This window comes from Oncorhynchus kisutch, linkage group LG4 (assembly GCF_002021735.2).
Source record: "Oncorhynchus kisutch isolate 150728-3 linkage group LG4, Okis_V2, whole genome shotgun sequence".
In the NCBI taxonomy this organism is placed as follows: Eukaryota; Metazoa; Chordata; class Actinopteri; order Salmoniformes; family Salmonidae; genus Oncorhynchus; species Oncorhynchus kisutch.
The window spans coordinates 62,487,993-62,511,017 of record NC_034177.2 but is presented as its reverse complement, the minus strand read 5'-3'; the positions used below and the strand labels follow the sequence as shown (position 1 = coordinate 62,511,017).

The following is a 23,025-nucleotide window of genomic DNA, read 5'->3' as shown; positions in this document are numbered from 1 at the left end:
ACCACACCCGGCCAAACAACACAGAAATCAAAAACATAGAAAATTATCATAGAATGCCCACCTTAGTCACAACCTGGCCTAACCAAAATAGAGAATAAAAAGCCTCTCTATGGCCAGGGCGTGACATTATTTTCCTGTAAATTGCTTGTTTTCAGTTTCATTTAATAAAAATGAAAGTAGGCTACCCAACTACAACGAAGTCTGGTTCACAGTAATGTGCCTGTGCGGTTTTTGTTGTTGTCCTGGCCATGCAATAGCCAAGTAGCCTATAGTCTACCATTTTTTGTGTATGACAGTACAGCTGTGAAGAAGATCAAATCAAATTCTATTGGTCGCATACACATGGTTAGCAGATGTTATTGCAAGTGTAGCAAAATGCTTGTTGTTCTTGTTCTGACAGTGCAGCAATATCTAACAAGTAATCTAACAATTCCACAACTACCCAATACACATAAATCTAAGTAAAAGGATGGAATAAGAATATGTGTATATAAATATAAATATATGGATGGGCCATGACTGACCGGCATAAACAAGATGCAAACAAGATGCAATAGCTCCCCAGAGAGCCATGTTACAATCCTGGATATCTCTCTTTTTTGTCTACCTTGTTATCTAGAAACTGGACATTAGCAAGTGAAATACTCGGAAGCAGTGGGTGGTGTGAGCGCCTCCAAAGCCTGACCAGAAGGCCGCTCCGTCTACTTCTCCTGTGGCGACATTGTTTTGGGTCAGCCTCTGGAAACAGTTTGAATGCCTTAGGTGGTTCGAACAAAAGATCCGCTTCGGGAAAGTCATATTCCTGGTCGTAGTGCTGGTAAGTTGACGTCGCCCAGCTTTATGTAATAACTCTTACGTTTTTCTGTGCTAACAATGTAAAACATAAAAAAAACAAAATACTGCATAGTTTCCTCAGGACTAGAAGTGAGGCGACCCTCTCTGTCGGTACCAGCTATTCAAAAAGCTATTCAACAGCCCCCCCAGGAACTTATTTATAGATCACTAATTCAAAGAGACTTGGGAAACCTGAAGACCAGTTGCTGCCCTTGAATAATACACAGGCACAGCTCTCTGATCCCTCAAATTGCCCTGCAGTAAAACAAAATTTCAAGGTGGGAAGTAAGACATGTCTTACTGCAGGTCTGCCTCTGCCCTCTGTCTACCCCAATAAGACCAGAGTGGGAGAGAGTGTGTTTGTTTGTGCCGTGTCCAATGTAATACCTCTTCAGGGGAGGGAATACCCTTGAAAGCAAAGGTCCCGATCACACACATTAAAGGATAATAGAACCTGACTCTCTGACAAACCTAATTAGCAAAACACCTTTTAAATCTCCCATGGCCCTGTCTCCTGTCTAGCTGACCCGCACACATGCTCACACACACACACCTCCAGAGCCTTCCGCACATCCTGGAGGACTGCATGGCCCAGGGGGAGGCCGTGGATGCTGCCGGTCCTCTCTGCTCCCTTCCCAGTTCCATTCTTCCTCAGCTCCTCCCTGCCGCCGATGTCCTCTCTCCCCTGGCCAGCTCGCCCTGCAGCAGATACACACCACGGCTGGATCAGCCCCTCCGCCACAGAAGAACCAACAGCAGAACCAACAGCACCGACTGCCCCGGAAGCAGAGAAGAGCATTATATTCTGTACTTACAAACTGACATCAGCTACAGCAACATCTTAACTAAGAGAGGTTTATGTAAGTACCACCTTTACAGCACCTGCATTGCCCGAATCAACAGCAGGAGGGTTTTAATGGACTACTTTCAATGTAATGTAATTGTGCTTATGTACTATGTACCTTCTGCTCTCTGGAAGGTGACTGGGCAGTAAGTGTGTCGCAAGTTTTACAAATTGTACTGTATAAGTGCTATCCTCCAGTGTGATATTCTTCTTAGACCTAGCCATCCTGTCCTGTCTGTCTCAGCAGTTCCATTGCTCTCTGGCTCTATTTAATGTACTGTAAAAGACAATACTTAGAACAGAAAACAAACTAGTGAACCAAGCTCTGTGACTACAATATACACACTTGGCTGGTCATATGGGGCGGCAGGGAAGGTTGCAAGTTCAAATCGCCGAGCTGAAAAGATACAAATCTGTTGTTCTGCCCCTGAACAGGCAGTTAACCCACTGTTCCTAGGCCATCATTGAAAATAAGAATTTGTTCTTAACTGACTTGCCTAGTCAAATAAAAGGTAAAAAATATATATATTAAAAAAATTGAGAACCACAAATAGTGATAAGCTGTGGTTTGCAAATGTATCTACATGTTTTGTCGTATGTGTGTTTGGTAGGTTACTTTCTAAATGTAATTTGTTAATTACTAGTTTCCTGTCCAAAATTTTCACTTTTGGATCATCCAAACTCAGTAACATAATCTGATTACTTCCAGTTACTTTTAGATGACCTTCCCGTTAAGAGGCATTAGAATAACATGTCTTTATATGAACAACCAGTCTGGCGAATTTCCAGTCATTCCAATGAATTAAATACCTCTTGATCTTCAATAATAGGACTTGGAAATATGGAAATGTAGATTAGTAAAATGGTTTTACCTGAGCATAGCACAAAATCAAATGACTTATTAGCCTACTTTATTGTTCTTGTTTATTTTGTTGTCATGTTGGACTGATTGGGCACATTGTTTTGAGTTGAAAAATAAATGGTGCTCTCATGGAATGGTATTCTGTGGGTTAACTGCCTTGTTCAGGGGCAGAATGACAGATTTTTACCTTGTCAGCTCAGGGATTCAATCTTGCAACCTTTCGGTTACAAGTCCAATGCTCTAACCACTAGGCTATCTGCCGCCCCACAATGCTGCTTTGACCTCTATTAAAAAGTGCTACTATCATGTGAAAATGGAATGCCTTAGGCTGCATTTGCTATAGGCCTGTTGGTGACACTGATATCTCGATAATTTGCAGCTGTTTAAGGTCTATCAAATCTGAGCAAGATCATGTGTCCATATGGATTTTCTTTAATCAGCATAAATTAGATTGAGCAATAAAAGCCCCAGTCGTAGTTTTATTTTTGACTGTATGTGTGGAGCACAATACCACAGAGGAGTTTAGAAGGGAGGAACTCCCTCAAACCTTTATTCCATAGGCTGGTCCCGCACTTTGAACCTGTGCAGAGTGCTAAAACAATGATTGATAGACAGCTTAAACTTCTTAAATTCAACCATTATTGGATTAAAATACACCTATATTTGTGAACAGCCACCTACAACAACCAAGGCACAAATAAATGAGAGAGCAGCATTATTTACATCATTGCTGATATCCGTATCAACCGTAGGCTACACAACTGCTGTAGTCCTTACCTCTAAGCGTTGGATTACCTCCAAGTTGGATGTATAGGCAAATCTTTGGATGGCGACAGCATTAAGACCATTGGAAGACAAAATGTGGACCATAGCCTACAAAAGCCTATTCCTTCTTTTTTCCCCACAATCCATCAAACACATTTGGTGCGTCATCATAATGGTCTCTGACCTGTGAGACTTGCTCAGGCAGAATAAACTTAAACTTGCAAATGTTTTCAATGCTGATTTGAATGTCATTGAGAGAGCAGAAAGGTGGCAAATACTTTTTTCACAAACATCCTTTCTGAATTTAAAAGTAATCCTGTAAGTAATCCTTAAATCCGATTTTTGCTGGAAATATAACGGATTACAGTTAGTTTTTTGTAATCAGTTACATGTAACAACCCGTTACTCTCAACCATGTATGATTGTGTGTGTGCGTATCTCTTCACCTTAACTCTGCCTCCATGGAGTGCATAACACCTCCCAGCAAATAGCAAAGATACAAACATAGCCATAGTCATCAAAACTCTGATTGGATCAAAGGCAGCAGAGTTGGTGGATCCAGAAAAACAATGATTATAACTGCGGTGCCTGCTTGGCTAACAACTGAGGTGAAACTCTTTGAGTTTGTATCACCACATTAAGGGGTACCTTTTGAAGTCAACCTCTCTATAAACAAAGGGAACCTATTCTCTTAGGACAAAGCGAGGGAGATTATAAAATATGTAGATGCTCCAATTCTGAATTCGACTATCTCATCTCTTTTTTTTCTAGATTATGTTTGTCTTTTCTTCAAAGCGCTGTCAAGTTAATACCTCTGAAGACTTTATTAAAAGCTTGGCGCTGGAGGTCCGATGGGGCTGTTGAATCACACAGTCTGAGGATTAGAATAATGCTGCATTCAAATATCAAGAAGAGTGAACAAGACCGAAGTACATCAACACCTGCACCTCAGGGTTCAATCTGATTAAATCACAGAAATCACAGTCTCTACTCTCCTGCTAATATTGGTCTTTCTTCCTCACTTTTCACTTTACACGCATCAATAGAATAATTTAATGTGTGTGTAGAAAAGTCGTGGTGACTATAGTGTGTGGTCAGGAGAGCAGAAACATGTAGACTCAGCATATTAGGGAAAAGGGGTCAAGGATGGTCATCTGACCTCAGAATTGATTAAGCTGACGCCAGCCAGCAGACGGAGCAGGTCCTTCTCCATGCTTTGGGCTAGTCGCACTGCCGACGGATGCCTGTCACAACGGAGACCACTCTCCACTCGGCTCTCGTCCCCCACCTTGCGCTCATATGGGGACCAGAGAGAAGGAAGCGAGTGAGCATGTGCAATTAGGTATTACTACTTCCGTTACCAACCCAGTCTCTCCTTCCTACTCAATCTACATCAAATCTGACACTGAAATCAGCGAGACACCTGCAAGCTATCATAGCTCTGGTCGAAACTAACTCATTTGTAAATAAACAGATGATGTTAATCTGTAACAGATTGTCTGTCAATCAATCTGTAAATGATTGCAATTAAGCAGTGCAGATAGAATGATTAAAGGGGTTGCTACATCCATTTTGGGATTTAGAAGTTGACTCGGCAGAGCGCTCCGGTACATTTTGTAAATATGTAATACTTTTTGGTTTGAATGTTTTTAATTAATTTTGTATTTTGTATAGCCAAATGTGTATAGGTTAAGTCTGGATTACATACATGTTTTTCCTCCCTGTGAATTCAGGGCAAATCATCTTTCTCAAGATAGCTAAATAGCGATGTTTCCAAGAAAGCTAGCTAGTGTATTTTGAATTCAATACATCAGCCTATGTTTGCTTTCCTGATACAATGAGGACTACAATAGTTAAATAAATAATAATACAAATTATTATTACTATTATTATTATTATCAAATCAAATCAAATCATCACATACGCATGGTTAGCAGATGTTAATGCGAGTGTAGCGAAATGCTTGTGCTTCTAGTTCCGACAATGCAGTAATAACGAACAAGTAATCTAACTAACAATTCCAAAAAAACTACTGTCTTATACACAGTGTAAGGGGATAAGGAATATGTACATAAGGATATATGAATGAGTGATGGTACAAAGCAGCATAGGCAAGATACAGTAGATGATATCGAGTACAGTATAACATATGAGATGAGTATGTAAACAAAGTGGCATAGTTAAAGTGGCTAGTGATACATGTATTACATAAGGATGCAGTCGATGATATAGAATACAGTATATACATATGCATATGAGATGAATAATGTAGGGTAAGTAACATTATATAAGGTAGCATTGTTTAAAGTGGCTAGTGATATATTTACATAATTTCCCATCAATTCCCATTATTAAAGTGGCTAGAGTTGAGTCAGTGTCATTGACAGTGTGTTGGCAGCAGCCACTCAATGTTAGTGGTGGCTGTTTAACAGTCTGATGGCCTTGAGATAGAAGCTGTTTTTCAGTCTCTCGGTCCCAGCTTTGATGCACCTGTACTGACCTCGCCTTCTGGATGACAGCGGGGTGAACAGGCAGTGGCTCGGGTGGTTGATGTCCTTGATGATCTTTATGGCCTTCCTGTAGCATCGGGTGGTGTAGGTGTCCTGGAGGGCAGGTAGTTTGCCCCCGGTGATGCGTTGTGCAGACCTCACTACCCTCTGGATAGCCTTACGGTTGAGGGCGGTGCAGTTGCCATACCAGGCGGTGATACACCCCGCCAGGATGCTCTCGATTGTGCATCTGTAGAAGTTTGTGAGTGCTTTTGGTGACAAGCCGAATTTCTTCAGCCTCCTGAGGTTGAAGAGGCGCTGCTGCGCCTTCTTCACGATGCTGTCTGTGTGAGTGGACCAATTCAGTTTGTCTGTGATGTGTATGCCAAGGAACTTAAAACTTGCTACCCTCTCCACTACTGTTCCATCGATGTGGATAGGGGGGTGTTCCCTCTGCTGTTTCCTGAAGTCCACAATCATCTCCTTAGTTTTGTTGACGTTGAGTGTGAGGTTATTTTCCTGACACCACACTCCGAGGGCCCTCACCTAATCAAGCCTACCACTGTTGTGTCGTCCGCAAACTTGATGATTGAGTTGGAGGCGTGCGTGGCCACGCAGTCGTGGGTAAACAGGGAGTACAGGAGAGGGCTCAGAACGCACCCTTGTGGGGCCCCAGTGTTGAGGATCAGAGGGGTGGAGATGTTGTTGCCTACCCTCACCACCTGGGGGCGGCCCGTCAGGAAGTCCAGTACCCAGTTGCACAGGGCGGGGTCGAGACCCAGGGTCTCGAGCTTGATGACGAGCTTGGAGGGTACTATGGTGTTGAATGCCGAGCTGTAGTCGATGAACAGCATTCTCACATAGGTATTCCTCTTGTCCAGATGGGTTAGGGCAGTGTGCAGTGTGGTTGAGATTGCATCGTCTGTGGACCTATTTGGGCGGTAAGCAAATTGGAGTGGGTCTAGGGTGTCAGGTATGGTGATATGGTCCTTGACTAGTCTCTCAAAGCACTTCATGATGACGGATGTGAGTGCTACGGGGCGGTAGTCGTTTAGCTCAGTTACCTTAGCTTTCTTGGGAACAGGAACAATGGTGGCCCTCTTGAAGCATGTGGGAACAGCAGACTGGTATAGGGATTGATTGAATATGTCCGTAAACACACCGGCCAGCTGGTCTGCGCATGCTCTGAGGGCGCGGCTGGGGATGCCGTCTGGGCCTGCAGCCTTGCGAGGGTTAACACGTTTAAATGTCTTACTCACCTCGGCTGCAGTGAAGGAGAGACCGCATGTTTTCGTTGCAGGCCGTGTCAGTGGCACAGTATTGTCCTCAAAGCGGGCAAAAAAGTTATTTAGTCTGCCTGCGAGCAAGACATCCTGGTCCGTGACTGGGCAGGATTTCTTCCTGTAGTCCGTGATTGACTGTAGACCCTGCCACATGCCTCTTGTGTCTGAGCCGTTGAATTGAGATTCTACTTTGTCTCTGTACTGGCGCTTAGCTTGTTTGATAGCCTTGCGGAGGGAATAGCTGCACTGTTTGTATTCGGTCATGTTACCAGACACCTTGCCCTGATTAAAAGCAGTGGTTCGTGCTTTCAGTTTCACACGAATGCTGCCATCAATCCACGGTTTCTGGTTAGGGAATGTTTTAATCGTTGCTATGGGAACGACATCTTCAATGCACGTTCTGATGAACTCGCACACCGAATCAGCGTATTCATCAATGTTGTTATCTGACGCAATACGAAACATCTCCCAGTCCACGTGATGGAAGCAGTCTTGGAGTGTGGAGTCAGCTTGGTCGGACCAGCGTTGGACAGACCTCAGCGTGGGAGCCTCTTGTTTTAGTTTCTGTCTGTAGGCAGGGATCAACAAAATGGAGTCGTGGTCAGCTTTTCCGAAAGGGGTGCGGGGCAGGGCCTTATATGCGTCGCGGAAGTTAGAGTAACAATGATCCAAGGTCTTTCCACCCCTGGTTGTGCAATCGATATGCTGATAAAATTTAGGGAGTCTTGTTTTCAGATTAGCCTTGTTAAAATCCCCAGCTACAATGAATGCAGCCTCCGGATAAATTGTTTCCAGTTTGCAGAGAGTTAAATAAAGTTCGTTCAGAGCCATCGATGTGTCTGCTTGGGGGGGGATATATACGGCTGTGATTATAATCGAAGAGAATTCTCTTGGCAGATAATGCGGTCTACATTTGATTGTGAGGAATTCTAAATCAGGTGAACAGAAGGATTTGAGTTCCTGTATGTTTCTTTCATCACACCATGTCACGTTGGCCATAAGGCATTGATTCTTGAAGAATATAATTTATGACTGCGTCATGAGCTGTGTTGAACTGATATACAGTGTCTTTTTTTTTTGTTATCACAAAATGGGATTAAAATACAAAATATTAATCAAATGTATTTATAAAGCCCTTTTTACATCAGCCGAAGTCACAGAGTGCTACACAGAAACCCAGCTTAAAACCCCAAACAAGCAATGCAGATGTTCAGTGGCTTGCGGAAGTATTCACCCCCTTGGATTTTTTTCCTATTTTGTTGCCTTACAACCTGTAATTGAAATAGATTTTTGGGCGGGGGGGGGGGGGGGGTTGTATCATTTGATTTACACAACATGCCTACCACTTTGGAGATGCAAAATATGTTTTATTGTGAAACAAACAAGAAATAAGACAAAAAAACTGAATTTGAGCGTGCAAAACTATTAACCGCCCCCAAAGTCAATTCTTTGTAGAGCAATCTTTTGCAGCAATTACAGCTGCAAGTCTCTTTTGGTATGTCTCTTTAAGATTGGCACATCTAGCCGGTGGGATTTCTACCCATTCTTAAAGGAAAAATTGCTCCTGCTCATACCTGTTAGGGCTAGGCGGAATACTGCCCCCTTTGGAGGAATTGCGTGCCCATAGTAAACAGAAAAAGAATCCGTCCAAAATTGCTAATATATGCATATAATAATTATTATTGAAAAGAAAACACTCTAAAGCTTCTAAAACCGTTCAAATTATGTCTGTATGTAAAGCAGAACTCACAGGGCAGCCATTCTCCCAAACTCTCTCTGTCATCAGGAAAGTTGGGCCAACTTTGACGTCATCGCCCCCACCCTTCCCAACCAGCTACGGATCTGGGAACAGTTTCTATCTCTTCAGCGAGATGTCTTCTTTCAACAGGGCATTTCATTGTGAGAATCGCGCGTGCTTTGACCCGTTGGCGGGCAAAAGCATTGGTGTCACGTGAAAACACATGCACTTTCATGCGCCTGGAGTTCCCTTTGTTCCAGGAATCACTACACGATACCGGTTTGTCTGTTCGAGTTGAGAATTGTTTTGCACGTTTAGAACATCCTAAAGCTTGATTCTGCACTTAGTTTGACCAGTTTAGTCGAAATATAATATGTAATTTTGAAATTTTGATGTGCAACCCCTTGAATTTTGGCTGCATTTCAGCCGGAATTTGTCATGTTTGAGAACACAAAGACACAGACTTGAAAACCAAACGCAGTTTTTGGTAAGTATGACTCCTTACACGACTTATGATCGAAGACCATCAAAGGTAAGGGAATATTTATGTGGTAATTTTGTGTTTCTGTTGACTCCAACATAGCGGAGAAATATTGCTAATGTCTGAGCGCCGTCTCAGATTATTGAAAAATGAACGATTTCTGTAACGTTAAAAATAAATGTGACAAAGCGATTGCAATTAAGAAGGAGTGTATCTTTCTAACTATATGTAGAACATGTATATTTAGTCAAAGTTTATGATGTGTATTGCTGTTATCTGGCGGAGTTATCATAATTTCTCCGGACATTTGAGTAGCATTTTTTGAACATGGCCGTCAATGTAAACAGTGATTTATGGATATAAATAGCATATTATTGAAAAAAACATAAATGTACTGTATAACATGTCCTATTACTGTCATCTGATGAAGATTTTCAAAAGGTTTCAAAAGATTTTCAAAAGATTTTCAAAAGGTTAGTGAATTATTTTTCTTTTAATTTTGTGATTGCATCTTTTGTTCGACAAATATGGCTATTTAAATTAGCCGTATCTTTGGTGGTGGTTTGACATAAATATGTGCTATGTTTTTGCCGTAAAACATTTTAGAAATCTGTAGGGTAGATGAACAAGGTGTTTATCTTTCATTTGAGCTATTGGACTTGTTAATGTGTGGAGGTTAAATATTTTTAAGAATATTTTTGCATTCTGTGCGCCACTGTTTCAGTTGAGCAGGGGGGGTGGTACCCCTTGGGGAACGTGGTAGCGTGAACAAGTTTAAGTTGGATGGATCCGCTGGTGTACAGCAATCTTTAAGTCATACCACAGATTCTCAATTGGATTTAGGTCAGGGCTTTGACTAGGCCATTCCAAGACATTTAAATGTTTCCCCTTAATCCACTCGAGTGTTGCTTTAGCAGTATGCTTAGGGTCATTGTCCTGCTGGAAAGTGAACCTCTGTCCCAGTCTCAAATCCCTGGAAGACTGAAACAGGTTCCCCTCAAGAATTTCCCTGTATTTAGCACCATCCATCATTCAATTCTGACCAGTTTCCCAGTCCATGCCAATGGAAAAACATGGATGGTGTTCTTGGGGTGATGAGAGGTGTTGGGTTTGAGCCAGACATAGCATTTTCCCTGATGGCCAGAAATCTCAATTGTATTCTCATCTGACCAGAGTACCTTCTTCCATGTGTTTGGGGAGTCTCCCACATGCCTTTTGACGAACACCAAACATTTTTTTCTTCAAGCAATTAATTTTTTTCTGGTCAGTCTTCCGCAAAGCCCAGCTCTGTGGAGTGTACTGCTTACATTGGTCCTGTGGATAGATACACCAATCTCTGCTGTGGAGCTTTGCAGCTCCTTCAGGGTTATGTTTGGTCTCTTTGTTGCCTCTCTGATTATCGCCTTCCTTGCCTGGTCTGTGAGTTTTGGTGGGTGGCCCTGTCCTGGCAGGTTTGTTGTGATGCCATACTCTTTCCATTTTTTAATAATGGTTTAATGGTGCTCCATGGGATGTTTGAAGTTTCTGATATTTTTTTTATAACCGAACCCGGATCTGTACTTCTCCACAACTTTGACCCTGACCTGTTTGGAGAGCTCCTTGGTCTTCATGGTGCTGCTTGCTTGGTGGTGCCCCTTGCTTCGTGGTGTTGCAGACTCTGGGGCCTTTCAGAACACGTGTGTATATACTGAGATAATGTGACACTTCGATTGCACACAGGTGGACTTTATTTGGCTAATTATGTGACTTCTGATGATAATTGGTTGCACCAGATCTTACCTAGGGGATTCATTGCATAGGGGGTGAACACATATGCACTCAGCACTTTTCTGTTATTTCTTTTCATTTCACTTCTCCAAATTTGACTATTTTGTGTATGTTCATTACATGAAATCCAAATAAAAACCTATTTAAATTACAGGTTGTAATGCAGCAAAATAGGAAAAATTCCAAGGGAGATGAATACTTTTGCAAGGCACTGTAGAAGCACAGTGGATAGGAAAAACTCCCTAGAAAGGCAGGAACCTAGGAAGAAACCTAGAGAGGAACCAAGCTCTGGGTGGCCAGTCCTCTTCTGGCTGTGCCGGGTTGAGATTATAACAGTACATGGCCAAGATGTTCAAACGTTCATAGATGACCTGCAGTGTCAAATAATAATAATAATAATCACAGTGGTTATAGAGGGTGCAACAGGTCAGCACTTCAGGAGTAAATGTCAGTTGGCTTTTTGTGGCCGAGCATTCAGAGATAGAGACAGAAGGTGCGATAGAGAGAGAGAGAGTCAAAAACAGCAGGTCCGGGACAAGGTAGCACATCCAGTGAACAGGTCAGGGTTCCATAGCTGCAGGCAGAACAGTTGAAAGTGGAGCAGCAGCACGACCAGGTGGACTGGGGAAAGGAAGGGGTCATCAGGCAAGGTAGTCCTGAGGCATGGTCCCAGGGCTCAGGTCCTCCGGGAGGGGAGGGAGAGGGAGAGATAGAGGGAGCATACTTAAATTCACACAGGACACCAGATAAGACAGGGTAATTACTCCAGACATAATTGACTGACAGTAGACCCTGACACAAACTATTGCAGCCTAAATAATGGAGGCTGAGACAGAAGGGGTCGGGAGACACTGTGGCCCTGTCCAACGATACCCCCGGACAAGGCCAACCAGGCAGGATATAACCCCACACACTTTGCCAAAGCACAGTCCCCACACCACTAGAGGGATATCTTCAAACCACCAACTTACTACCCTGAGACAAGGCTGAGTATAGCCCACGAAGATCTCAACAATGGCACGAACCCGAGGGGGGTGCCAAACCCAGACAGGAAGATCACGTCAGTGACTCAACCCACTCAAGTGATGCACCCCTCCTAGGGTTGGGATGGAAGACCACCAGTAAGCATGTGACTCAGCCCCTGTAATTGAGTTAGATGCAGAGAATCCCAGTGGAGAGGGGGGAACCGGCCAGGCAGAGACAGCAAGGGTGGCTGGGTACTCCAGTGCCTTTCCGTTCACCTTCACACTCCTGGGCCAGACTACACTCAATCATAGGACCTACTGAAGAGATGAGTCTTCAATAAAGACTTAAAGGTCGAGACTGTGTCTCTCACATGGATAGGCAGACCATTCCATAAAAATGTAGCTCAGTAGGAGAAAGCCCTTCCTCCAGCTGTTTGCTTAGAAATTCTAGGGACAATAAAGAGGTCTGCATCTTTTGACCGTAATGTATGTCTAGGTATGTACGGCAGGACCAAATCGGAGAGATAGGTAGGAGCAAGCCCATTTAATGCTTTGTAGGCTAGCAGTAAAACCTTGAAATCAGCCCTAGCCTTTACAGGAAGCCAGTGTAGATTGGCTAGCACTGGAGTAATATGATCAAATGTGTTGGTTCTAGTCAGGATTCTTACAGCTGTGTTTAGCACTAACCAAGTTTATTTAGCGCTTTATCTGGAAAGTAGAGCATTGCAGTAGTCTAACCTAGAAGTGACAAAAGCATGGATGAACTTTTCTGCATAATTTTTGGACAGAAGGTTTCTGATTTTTACAATGTTACGAAGATGGAAAAAAGCTGTCCTTGAAATAGTCTTGATATGTTTGTCAAAAAAGAGATCAGGGTCCAGAGTAACACCGATGTCTTTCACAATTTTATTTGAAACGACTGTACATCCATCAAGATGAATTGTCAGATTCAACAGAGGATCTCTTTGTTTCTTGGGACCTAGAACTAGCATCTCTGTTTTGTCTGAGTTTAAAAGTAAGACATTTGCCGCCATCCACTTCCTTATATCTGAAACACAGGCTTCCAGGGAGGGCAATTTTGGGGCTTCACCATGTTTCATCGAAGTGTACAGCTGTGTATCATCCGCATAGCAGTGAATGTTAACATTATGTTTACAAATGACATCACCAAGAGTTAAAATATATAGTGAAAACAATAGTGGTCCTAAAATGGAACCTTGAGGAACACCAAAACGTACAGTTGATTTGTCAGAGGACAAACCATCCACAGAGACAAACTGATATCTTTCCGACAGATAAGATCTAAATCAGGCCAGATCTTGTCCGTGTAGACCGATTTGGGTTTCCAATCTCTCCAAAAGAATGTGGTGATCGATGGTGTCAAAAGCAGCACTAAGGTATAGGAGCACGAGGACAGATGCAAAGCCTTGGTCTCATGCCATTTAAAGGTAATTTACCACCTTCATGTGTGCACTCTCAGTGCTATGATGGGGTCTAAAACCAGACTGAAGCGTTTCGTATGCATTGTTTGTCTTCAGGAAGGCAGTGAGTTTCTGCGCAACAGCTTTTTCTAAACTGTTTGAGAGGAATGGGAGATTCGATATAGGCCGATAATTTTTTTATATTTTCTGGGTCAAGATTTGGCTTTTTTAAGGGAGGCTTTATGACTGCCACTTTTAGTGAGTTTGGTACACATCCGGTGGATAGGGAGCCATTTATTATGTTCAACATAAGAGGGCCAACCACAGGAAGCAGCTTTTTCAGTAGTTTAGTTGGAATAGGATCCTTTATCACTGCTGAAGTAAAAGCCATCCTCTCTTGGGGAATTGCATTTTAGTTAGCTTTGCGACAGTACCAAAAGTCTTTCTGGGTAAGTCTATAAGAGTTTTGCACACCTGGATTGTACAATATTTGCCCATTATGCTCTAAAAAACTAAAGTTGGTTGTTGATCATTGCTAGACAGACATTTTCAAGTCTTGCCATATATTTTCAAGCTGATTTAAAAAACGGTAACTAGGCCACTCAGGAACATTAAGACTTGGTAAGCAATTCCAGTGTGTATTTGGCCTCGTGTTTTTGGTAATTGTCCTGCAGAAAGGTGCATTTGTCTCCCAGTGTCTGTTGGACAACAAACTGAACCAAGTTCTCCTCTAGGATTTCGCCTGTGATTAGCTCTATTCCGTTTCTTTTTATCCTAAAAATCTCTATAGCCCTTGCCGATGACAAGTACACCCATAACATGATGCAGACACCACCATGTTTGAAAATATCAAGAGTGCTGTGTTTCAGTGATGTGTTGTGTTGGTTGCCACAAACATAATACATAATGATTTGTATTCGGGACAAAAAGTACATTTCTTTGCCACATTTATTGTTACTTTAGTTACTTTATTGTTACTTTAGTGCCTTATTGCTAGCAGGATGCATTTTATTCTGTACAGGCTTCCTTCTTTTCACTCTGTCATTTATGTTAGTATCATCATTCCTCTTCGGCAACTGATTTATGAAGGACACCTTTATCTTTGTAGTGACTGGGTGTATTGATACACCATCCAAAGTGTAATTAATAACTGCACCAAATGTTTTATACCAATCGGTGCCCTTCTTTGCAAACCTTTGGAAAATCTCCCTGGTCTTTGTGGTTGAATCTGTCTTTGAAATTCACTGCTAGACTGAGGGACCTTACAGATAATTGTATGTGTGGGGTATAGAGATGAGGTAGTCATTCAAAAATCAGAGTGATTCCATACAACTGTATTATGTTACTTCGTAAGCACATTTTTACTCCTGAACTTATTTAGGCCTGCCGTAACAAAAGGGTTGAATACTTATTGACTCAAGACATTTCAGCTTTTCATTAATTAATTTGTAAACATTTAAACTTTGACATGATGTGGTATTGTGTGTAGATCAGTGAAACAAAATCCAAATTTAATCCATTTTAAATTCAACAAAATGTGGAAAAAGACCAGGGGTGTGGATATTTTCTGAAGGCACTGTATCCATCAGAAGCCAAAATATAAGCTTATTTTACTCCAATGTTTGTAAACAAAGTAATGTAAATAAACACTATATAGCCTCAAAACATGGCTAAAACAATAACTTTTATATCATGGATGGTCTGTCCTTGAATCTATAGCTATGTCTATAAATTTGAGGTTGAATACAATTCACCAAGCCCATCCCCATTATGTATTAGAAAAGTGTTTGTTTGGGCAATGCTATGTTATTCCCCCACCGTGATGGCTGATCTTTTTGATGTATTAATTCTTCAGTGTGTTATGGAATCTTGATGGAAAGCTGGTTTTACTGCTACATATCATCCCATACCCTCACCCTGAAGAACCTCCCACTGCTGATGTTCAGTATCAGTAAACAAGGGAACATTTATATAAACCACATAGTTCAGCTTGGCTTCACAATGTCCTAAGGCCTCACTTAGCAAACATTTTTAGAAATGTATTTAAAGTAATTACTACCAAATAGTTCATGTTCATAAAATGTTGATTACGCACGCATCTTGGTGTCATTATACTCCTTATAGTGTGCTCTAAAATATGGACTATACGGATTCTGAAATAAAACATTTTTTAAAAAGTATTTAATTTAAATTACAAATATTTATATGAACATCTCAAAAGTATTCTTTTTTTATTTTAAGACATATTGTTTGGAACAATATACTCTACAAGTATGTCAAATGTACAGATTGAGCTCCCTGCTAAATCTGAAAGTAAAATACATTTTATGAGCACAACCAAAACAGTGAATGAGAAAAAGGATTCAAAGGGGACTCCCTCTGCTGGTGATTTGCTGAATGTGCAATCTTAATAAAGGAAGGCTGTGGTTGGTTAATGACCTATAACATCAACTTCTATGTAGAAAATTGGTTATATTACAAAAGGTACAAGAGAGACAACTCTGGAAAGGGCATGTGTTTGAAGAGTATATTGTTGCAAACAATATGTCTAAAAATAAGCCAAATCAAAAAGGGAATTTTTGGGATATGAATATTAATATTGTTAACGATGAAATAATGAATTTAAAAAATGACATTTCAGAATCTAGAAATACATATTTGAAAGAACACTATAGGGAGTATAATGACACACAATGTTGTCTGTATCATGTACAGTTCACAGATCATAGAATCTTACAGGAGGCAAGTACAGTATAGGTCTAAAAAGGGCCACTTTCAACGTGATAAAAAAAATGGTTTGTGATACAAATGTAAAAATAATGTCAAACAACTATGAAGTTACTATGTGAAAATTATGTGAACAATGTTACTATGTGAACAATGTGAGATACCAAAAATACACTACATGACCAGAATTATGTGGACACCTGCTCGTTGAAGATCTCATTCCAAAATCATGGGCATTAATATGGAGTTGGTCCCCCCCCCTTTGCTGCTTTAACAGCCTCCACTCTTCTGGGAAGGCTTTCCACTAGATGTTGGAACATTGTTGTGGGGACTTGCTTCCATTCAGCCATAAGAGCATTAGTGAGGTTGGGCACTGATGTTGGGCGATGAGACCTGGCTCGCAGTTGGCGTTCCAATTCATCCTAAAGGTGTTCCTGTTAAGTTCTTCCACAGCGATCTCGACAAACAATTTCAGTGTGGACCTCGCTTTGTGCATGCTGAAATGGGAAAGGTCTTTCCCGAAACTGTTGCCACAAAGTTGGAAGCACAGAATCATCTAGAAGGTCATAGTTCCTTTCACTGGAACTAAGGGGCCTAGCCCGAACCATGAAAAACAGCCCCAGACCATTATTTCTCCTCCACCAAACTTTACACTCTTGGCAGGTAGCGTTCTTAGGCTTATGTGTGGCTGCTCGGCCATGGAAACCCATTTCATGAAGTTCTTCATGATGAACAGTTCTTGTGCCGATGTTGCTTCCAGAGGCAGTTTGGAACTCAATAGTGACTGTTGCAACAGAGGACAGACGATTTTTATGAGCTACGCGCTTTCAGCACTCGGAGCTTGTATGGTCTGCCACTTCGCGGCTGAACCTTTGTTTCTCCTAGAGGTTTCCACTTCACAGTAACAGCATTTACAGTTGACTGGGCAGCGCTAGCAGGGCAGAAATTTGAGGAACTAACTAATTGGAAAGGTGACATCCTATGATGGTGCCATGTTGAAAGTCACTGAGCTCTTCAGTAAGGCCATTCTACTGCCAATAATTGCCTATGGAAATTGCATGGCTGTATGCTCTATTTTATACACCTGTCAGCAACGGGTGTGGCTGAAATAGCCACATTCACTAATTTGAAGGGGTGTCCACATACTTTTGTATACATAGTGCTACGCTGGCGAGGAAATGCACAATACCCTGCCATTCTTGCCATCTCTCTGTCTGGAGTTGTACAGGCAGTACAGAGAGGAGGTGATATACAGAGAAAGATATAATATATGCATGCCTTACAAACAGAGAGCCCAGGCGGCCTTAATGAAGAACTCCTGTTAGTTTGCTTCCTGTGAGCAGCAAGTGCGCTTTTCTTTGTTAATTTTTTACTTTGAAGCTCTTGTGAAAAACTGTAGACAAAACATATGTAAATAATGATGTTGAAAAAAGAAATGCAGTTCTACAACGTGATGTCATGTATAAATACGGGTGGATGTGTATTTCTCTCCAAATGCTGGCGAAGGCTGCGTCCAGCACAACTCGTCCGTTTGTTTTGACCTCCACTGCTCAAAAAAATAAGACGTTAAAACGGAAATAATATTTCAGTGAGTATGGGTTTTTCCTTTCTTCCAGCGTGTCCCTGTATCTTCTGAACACATGTAGAGTGGTGCTGAGGCTGAGCATAGAGATGAGCCAAACCGCCATGTCCACTGTTGCCTGAGGGGACCAAACAACACATTTGAATAAGCATTTACATTAATAAATCATATTGGTGCTGTCCACCTCAACAAATATGTATATAATGTACATCATACGACAATGATGGACAATCACTTTGAAATAGGACAGAAGCTGGGGAGGATGCAATTTGCCACAGACTCTTCCCAGCCCTGACAAACAGTGTGATGATTGGCATAACATCCCGGAAATGAAAAGCTACCGGCTTCTAAAGAGAAAATGAAGTCTGAAAATCCAGGAATCGCTGATTAATCAGAAGAAGGAAAAAAAATCACATCTCTAAACAAAGGACCCACAACTGTCTGCAACAGCGAGAGGCATGCCAGCAAACTCGGCACATAGTATTGTGGCTTGAATAATGGAAAAGAGATTGCAGTGTTTTAAAAGGCAAAGTGCTCCAAGGTTAGACCTTCTGCTCTCGCTTGCGGAGTTCGCAGACAACCAGGCACGTCTCACTACAGTACATTGCTGATGACAGTCTGGGGGCCAATAACAGCATGATAAAAAAACATTACATCCTATGACTAATTAATGCATCTTCAGTACATGCTCAGCAGCGTGTGCATGAGGTGTTTGTGTTAGAACGTAGGAGGGAATACTGGTGAAAAGTAGTCGTGACCTGAAAATCTGACCCGTGACTTTATAAGCAGCTAGTCTGTTCCAGTCCCATGGCCTGGCTGTCAGAGGCAGGGCCCTGGCTGGGTCATTAGGCAGCTGAGTGTTCATTTCATCCTGGGCATCCGGGAGCCGTGAGGAACTCGAGAGGAGGGAGATCAAAGAAAGCCAACCCCCTAGCCCTGGGTCTCCATAGGCTCTATGATCTTGTGTATAGGAGCTATGGGGGTTTTGTCATGCAGACATATCGAACCAAGGAGTCAGTCAAATCCTCCAAGGAACGGCTCTAGTACTTAGATGTTGAATTGTCAAGCAAGTAACCCTCTCTTCCCAACTAAGCCCCCTCCAAAATCTGTGTTAGTTTGAGGGGTACCTTAATCAGCAATTGCGAGCCATGCATAGCAGGTTTAGGCAGTCCTATACATGGCTGGTGAAAGACAGTACATCAAAGTCATGATAAAATGGAATGGCTATTCAAAAGGATAAGGGAAGGGAAGGAGTTTATACTTTTTGGGGTGTGGTATGCGTCCAGCACCACCTAGAAAGTGCCGGGGCCCAGGGTGAGGCCTGCGTTGACCACCATGTGCCATCTCTTTCTCACTTCCTCCTGTGGCTGCCCATTCTTAGCCTTTGAGGGAGTGAGAGAGAGAAATGCATGCTGTCTCCCCAGTCAGGCCTCCCGAGTGGAGCAGTGGTCTAAGGCACTGCACTGCAATGCTAGCTGTGCCACTAGAGATCCTGTTTCGAGTCCAGGCTCTGTCACAGCCGGCCGTGACCGGGAGACCTGTGGGGTGGTGCACAATTGGCCCAGCATCGTCCAGGTTAGGGAAGAGTTTGGCCGGCAGGGATGTTCTTGTCCCATCGAGCTTTGGCGGCTCCTGTGCTGGGCTGGGTGCAATGCATGCTGACACGGTTGCAAGGTGTACAGTGTTTCCTCCAACACATTGGTGCTTCTGGGTTAAGCAGACATTGCGTCAAGAAGCAGTTTGGCTGGGTTGTGTTTCAAAGGATGCGCAGCTCTCAACCTTTGCCTCTCCTGAGATGAGACAAACTGTAACTACCAATTGAATACCACAAAATTGGGGAGAAAAAGTTATTTTTTTAAGTCTCCCCAGTCTAGCTTTGTATTCAGTGTACGGGGTCAGCAGGCCTGTTGGATAACCATGGCAGCCTGGTCCTCTGTCCTGCTGGGGTGTGAAAGAGGGTGCTGCAGAATGTACTGCACTTTATAATGGACACACATACAAAGATTCAGGCAGGCACACACACTCACCTCCCCATTTGTTTTTTACACTGCTGCTACGCTGTTTATTATCTATGCATAGTCACTTCACCCTGACCTACATGTACAAATGACCTCGACTAACCTGTACCCCCTGACATTGACTCGGTACCAGTACCCCCTGTATATAGCCTCGTTATTGTTATTTTATTCTGTTACTTTTTATAATTTTTTACTTTAGTTTATTTGGTAAATATTTTATTAACTCTCTCTTGAACTGCACTATTGGTTAAGGGCTTGTAAGTAAGCATTCCACGGTAAGGTCTAACATGTTGTATTCGGCGCATGTGCAAAACAAGTTTGATATGATATGATTCACACAGGCACACACAGACACTATTGATCCTTTTTAATAATGGCCTTTTTGTCTGTGTCACCTGTGTGTGTCCTCCAGGACTTGGGCGTCTTTGATGAGCGCTCCCTTGACATTCTTCCTGAGGTTGTGCTGGAGGAGAGGCAGACAGGCGTTCGTTCCACTGTGAGGCAAGCACTGCCTGCATCACTTTGGCATCCACAGGTATGCATTCATTGCCATGAATCTTGCTCTGGAGGCATCTCTGCAGATTGGTCACTAGCTGGCACAGCCACAAAGTCATAAAATTATATTTAAAAATGAACCCTAACCTTAATCACACTGCTAACCGTAATGCCTAACCCTAACCCTAAATTAAGACCGTTTTCATGAATTGTTACGATATAGCCAATTTTGACTTTGCAGCTGGCCCATCTATTGGAGATAATTCAGCACCAGCCTGTCTCAACGTCAACAGTGAAGAGGCAACTCCGGGATGCTGGCCTCCTAGGCAGAGTTCCTCTGTCCAGTGTCTGTGTTCTTTTGCCCATCTTAATCTTTTAAATTTTTAATTGGCCAGTCTGAGATATGGCTTTTTCTTTGCAACTCTGCCTAGAAGGCCAGCATCCCTCTTCACTGGGATGCTCACTCAACTGAGACTGCTCTCCTATGTGTCATAGAGGTTCTCCGCTCTGCCAAAGCTGACTTTTTCTGCTCTGTTCTCATCCTCCTAGATCTATCCACTGCCTTCAACACCATGAACCATCAGATGCTCCTCTCCACCCTCTCATTGGCTGGGTGTCTCAGGCTTTGCACACTCCTTGATTGCATCCTACCTGGCAGGTCGCTTTTACCAGGTGGCATGGAGATGATCTGTGTCTGCATCACGTGGTTTCACTACTGGTGTCCTCCAGGGCTCGATTCTGGATTCTCTATACACCATGTCACCTGGCTTGGTCATATCCTCGCATGGTCTCACCTATCATTGCTATGCGGATAACACTCAACTACTTTTTCTCATCACCCTTATGACACCCAGGTGGCAACATGCATCTCTGAGTGCCTGGCAGATATTTCAGCTTGGATGTCGGACCTAAACCTCAAGCCCAACCTCGACAAGATGGAGCTGCTCTTATTCCCAGCGAAGGCCTGCCTTCTCCAAGACCTCTCCAACACGGTCGACAACTCCAAGGTATCCCCCTTCCAGAGTGCAAGGAATCTTGGCATGACCCTGGACAACACCCTGTCATTCTCTGCAAACATAAAAACAGTGACTCACTCCAGCAAGTTCATGCTCTATGGGGCAGCAGGTGCCATAGTGGTTAGAGCCTAGTTGTTAGAGCGTTGGGCCAGTAACCAAAAGGTTGCTGGATCAAATCCCTGAGCTGACAAGGTAGAAATCTATTGTTCTGCCCCTGAACAAGGCAGTTAACCCAATGTTCACCGGTAGGCTGTGATTGTAAATAAGAATTTGTTCTTAACTGACTTGCCTAGTTAAATAAAGATTTTTGTTATTTATTTAAAATAAAATAAAATTTAATGTATACAACATCCATAGAGTACAACCTTTCTTCACACAGGAAGCGGCGCATGTCCTAATAAAGGCACTCATCATATCCTTTCTGGACTACTGCAACTCTGTTGGCTGGGCTCCCAGCTTGTGCAATCAGACCCCTGCAACTTATACAGAATGCCACAGCCCATCTGTGGTTCAACCTTCCCAAAATCTCCCACGTCACCCCACTCCTCTGTGCACTCCACTGGCTTCCAGTCGAAACTCGCATCCACTATACTACCATGGTGCTTGCCTATGTAGCAGCAAGGGGAACTGCCCCTCCGTACCTTCAGGCTATGCTCAAACCCTACACCCCAAACCGAGCACTCCATTCTGCCACCTCTGGTCTCTTGGCCATCCTACCTGTATGGTAGATCAGCTCCCGCTCAGCCCAGTCAAAGCTCTTCTCTGTCCTAGCACCCCAATTGTGGAACCAGCTTCCCGCTGATGCTGAAAACATCTGAAACACTACCTCTTCAAATAGTGTCTTAAATAAAATCTCAGCTTTACACCCCCCCCCCACCAAAATATAAAATGCAACTTTCACTTTTGTTTTCCTACTAGCACCGACTTGGAGGAGAAATGTACTTACTACGACTTTGATATGTGGTTGTTTCAATTAGCTATCTTAAGATGAATGCACTAACTCTATGTCGCTATGGATAAAAGTGTCAACTAAATGACTAAAATGGAAATGGATCAGGACCCTCCCTCCCCATAATGTTATTCATTATGATCTCAAATGTAAAAACTGATCATAGATCAGTAATCCTTCTCTGAGATGCTGTGTGAAAATGTGCCCTGATGGCTCAACTTAAATCACACTATCGAAGTGAGAGTGTAGATGAAGTTATACGTCTTTAACTTTAATCTTTACCCAATGCCCATTTCCACCCACACATGTAATGTAGAAACACTGAGGGTAATAGGAATATTAATGATGGTCATGGGAATCTTTGGGCCTCTTGGGCCCCGGCTCTTCTCGCTAATCAAGTCTATTGTCAAGAGCTCGACTAAGAAATTGGGTCAATTTGCGTGCATATGTTGGTATGATTACATGATATAGAGACGTTAATAGAGTTATCTGTGATTGGTCACTTATTGTATTGGTGTTGAAGATTATCAATTCATATGAATTTATCAGCTGGTCAATAAGAGTAAAACGAAAGATTGGCAATTATGGGTGAGGGGCTCTCGGCAAGATGAGGGCTGGATCCAAGAGCCATAGCATGGAATTGGACTGCAGCAGAATCATAGCAGTGGGACGTAGAGGTGCTGGAGGTTTTTCAGTACCTCCTGATACATTGAAATAATTTTGCCAGAATTAGGTCTACAAAAAAAACTGTTACCCAAATTATATTTCTCCTGTCTGAACAGACAAGTA

General features: G+C 42.6%; 1 pseudogene; it reads left to right on the top strand.

Annotated features, from left to right (window-relative positions):
- The first annotated feature begins 1,420 nt into the window (after positions 1 to 1,420).
- LOC109888951 (uncharacterized) lies at positions 1,421 to 22,105 on the top strand (annotated as a pseudogene).
- Positions 22,106 to 23,025: the final 920 nt, after the last annotated feature.